The following is a 3,989-nucleotide window of genomic DNA, read 5'->3' on the forward strand; positions in this document are numbered from 1 at the left end:
CTGTCTGCTTCTTGTACTATGGATAACCACTAAGAAGATAACAATGTACAGTGTATTGATTATCAAAACTGCCCTATTAATCAGCTGTGAAACTGTCTCATTCATATTTATTTCTCAATAAAAATAAATTTTAAAAAAATATGCCCATCTGTAAGATAACAAGAAAAACTTTGGTCCTTTAACATTGCTTGATGTTCTTACCTTCTGGTATCCACTCTGTAGCTAGGCTTTATTTAATTTTAATTAAATGATATAACAATCATTGTTAATTTGCTATTCTAGTTTTGAAAATCTGTAACATATGTATTATATATTACTCTGTTTCTGCCTTTATTTTTGCTATTTGATTTTGCTTTTGTTTTTACTCTTCAAAATAACAATAAATTAAATTAAAAACAAATAAATCATAAAAAAATGAAAATGAAAATAGGTAGAAAACTCTCAAAGACATAGGTGGAGGCAGAGACTTCATGAATAAAATCCAGACTATAGAGAAATATTATAAAAAATTCAACAAATGGGATCTCACTTTATTCAAAAAACTTTTGCACAGCAAAAGAAATCACCAACAGAGTAAAAAGACAACCCACAGAGTGGGAAAAAATTATAACCATTTGTTTCTCAGACAAGAGATTTATTTCGGGGCCAGGGAGATAGCTCAGTAGAATAATCACTTGCCTGGCAAGCGCAAGAGCCTGCGTTCAAACCCTGGTTCCGAAAAAAAAAAAAATTATATCTAGAATGTATTAAGAATTGAAAAAATCAGAACACCCAAATTCAAAGACCCAATCAAAAAAATGTGCATCTGAGATGAATATACACTTCTCAGAGAAAGAAATACAGATGACAAACACATGAAAAAATGTTCAATATCGCTGGTCATTTGAGAGATGCAAATAAAAACACTGAGATTCCATCTCACCCCAGAAAGCATGGCTAACATCAAAAAAATTAACTGCTAACAAATGCTGGTGGGGCTGTGAGGAAAAAAGAAATCTTCTCTATTGGTGGAAGTATAGATTGGTGCAACCACTTTGGAAATAATTGTGGAAATTCCTCAAAAAATTAGGACTAGAAGTCCCATTAGAGCTTCCCCTGCTAGGTATCTTCCCAGAAGAGTTTTTAAAATCCTACAACAGCAATATATGTGCACCCATGTTTAAAGCAGCATAATTTTTAATAGCTAAACCTTAGAAAAGACCCAAAAGTCCATCAGCTGAGGAATGGACAAAAAAAGATGTGTTTTCTTATGTAATGAGTACTACTCAGCCATGAAAAAGGATAAACTGGAGACTTTTATAGGTAATTGGGAAGAAACTGTGAATAAGAAAAGACAAATTGTGATAGACAAAGGATAAAGGAAGAAAAGGAAAAAGAAAAAATATATTTATACACAAGACAGTTTAGCTAGTTTCTCTTAGTTCATTGAAAAGAAAGGTTTGTACTAATATTGTCCAGACAAGATATCATGCCTATATCCTATGTTCTGAACAACTACTACAAAGACAACAATATGCAATATATTAATTATTATAACTCTCCTAGTAACCTATTTTGAAATTCCGTTTGTTACTTTCTCTCTTCCTCTCTCTCTCCCTCCCTCCCTCTTTCTCTCCCTCTCCTTCTCTCTCTGTCTCCCTCTCCTTCTTCCTCTCTCTGTCTCTATCTCTATCTCTCTCTGTCTCTGTCTCTCTGTCTCTCTGTCGCTCTCTATCTCTCCCTGTTTCTCTCTCTCTCTCTTTTTTTTTTTTTTTTGGTAGTACCAGGGATTGAACGCAAGACCTTGTCAAGCACTTATTCTACTGAGCTATCTCCCTGGCCCCTTATATTTTTCTCTTTAAAATAAAAATAAGTCTAATTAAAAAAAAAAATTCCCCCCAAAAGTAAATTTCTTCTCTTCCTTTGCCTCATATACACTAAAGGAAAAACAAAAAGTAGATTTGCTGGGAATTTTCATCATTAATTATACGTTCCCACAAGTAATTTCCATGTCTAGTATTTATACATACTCAAAGCAAAAACAGATTTTTTCTTTCTCTCCTACTTTTGCTTGCATTTTTCTTTATGTCCCAAGGATCTAGAGCTGAATTAGAGTTACTTTTATTGTCAGGTTGAGGCATAAAGGTTTTTTCTTAGCAAAGAAACCAGTTTATAGTGTTTGCCACATTTTAAAAATTTGTAACATTTTTATTCTCAATAAATATTTTAGTTGATAATTTTGCATTCAAAAAAAGAAACCAAATTCTCTTAAGTTCTTTATTAAGGCTCTAATACTACAGAGGTCTCCCATGAGGAAATTTGTAAAGCTCAAATGTTTGTGAGAAAGTCACTTTCATTCTTAGTCTCCCAAACCAAAATTCAGACCTGGAGGGCTCCTTGGTCAACAGGGCGGTTTGGAATCAGCTTCCCACAGTTGAACCTTCAGGGACATGCTTCTTCCCTTCTAGATACAGTCTAGAAGGGGAAAGCCTCAAAAAGAGGCGCGAGCCCAAGGATCGTGTTTCCTGCTCTGTTCAGCAGAGCTCAAGCAGGTCTCCTTCCCAGCACCACCGCTCCTCAGTCCCGCCTTGCAGGATAACTGCTGCAGTACTCAGCAGACTGAAGGAAAAGAGGACAGGGGAGTCCCTTTTTCATGGGTGTCTTTAGTTTTCGCCATGGTGGCTGCCTCGACATCATGAATCCATTCAAAACATTCACCTTCTGTGACCATTTTTACTTTAGAAGGGACCCAAAAGTCAGATCCAGAGAATAAAGTGGCTAAGGACACATTATAACATTCTCACAAGCCAGCATGTCCCTTGGGTGGCAGTGGGCAGCAGTGTTCACTGTAGCTTTGATCACACCTTGTAAACGCATTCATGAAAGAGGATGGATGCCCAGCGCTGCTTCAGAAAGCAGCAGAACAATGAGGCGAGTGTATTTGAAGTGAAGAGAAGCATTTTGAGGAGGATTAATGGCAATGTGTCTTTTACTGTAACACATTTTTTTTAAACTTTAAACATTCACCACACATTGTGATCATCCCTTGTATATTTCACTAGAATTTGTATTCACTCCCATTACCCATAAATTTTGGAGATACATATGAGTTATTATTGGCTAAGTGTCCCGAACCAGCGGGTCAGTCAACAAAGGTCACCTGGGAGAGGAGCGGGGAATTGAGGAGGGGACAAAGGACAGGAGATGCGAGAAATAGAGACAAGGCAGGATTCTGATCAAGTCTCGTTTATTCAAAGGAAACTCTGGGTATATATAGTGGAGGCACAGGGAAAAGTGGGCGGGTAAAAGGCGCGAGTAACTAGGCAACCGGGCTATGACAGGAAGTCCCACCTCAGGGGCATAGCAGGAGACTTATGGGAAATAGGCAGGGTAAGAAGAATTAGGAACTTAGCTCAGCAGAGGTAGGGGAAGAGGAAGTCAGCATCAGTAATGACGCTGATGCACCAAGAGACTTTTATAGGTCAGAGGCACTCAGGTGACCATTAAGGGATATGTGGCAAGGAGTCATGATGTGGTAGATTTACAGGATTTAGAAAGACTCACTTGCAATAGTATTGGAGGCCTGGAGTAATTGTGCCTCCCACAGATAAGCAGCATTTGATAAATACCATCTGCTTGGTTTCCCTCCCTTTAGCAAAGCATAAACACACATTTTGGTTTTTACCTCTTACCAGTTTATTATTTCTTTCTTAGGCATATAAACAAGTAGATTACAAAAAGGATTAACATACTCTCACAGTTTAAAATGCTTTTGATCTCTAAGACAAGCAGTTTAAAGGTAACAATTGCTATATCAAGTCAAGAGGCTGGTCATACAGAGTGATATTTTGTTTCTCTAAATGTAGTTCACCTATGAACTGTGTGAAGCCAATGTTGTTCTCCACAATAGTAGAAGATAAATTCTCCCCCTCTATTTTTTATCCCTAAGAAAAAACTGCAACTACCCACTGAAAGGAAGCCCCTCTTTTCTTTTTCTTTTCTTTTCTTTT

This window comes from Octodon degus, unplaced genomic scaffold (assembly GCF_000260255.1).
Source record: "Octodon degus isolate 3935 unplaced genomic scaffold, OctDeg1.0 scaffold00016, whole genome shotgun sequence".
NCBI lineage: Eukaryota > Metazoa > Chordata > Mammalia > Rodentia > Octodontidae > Octodon > Octodon degus.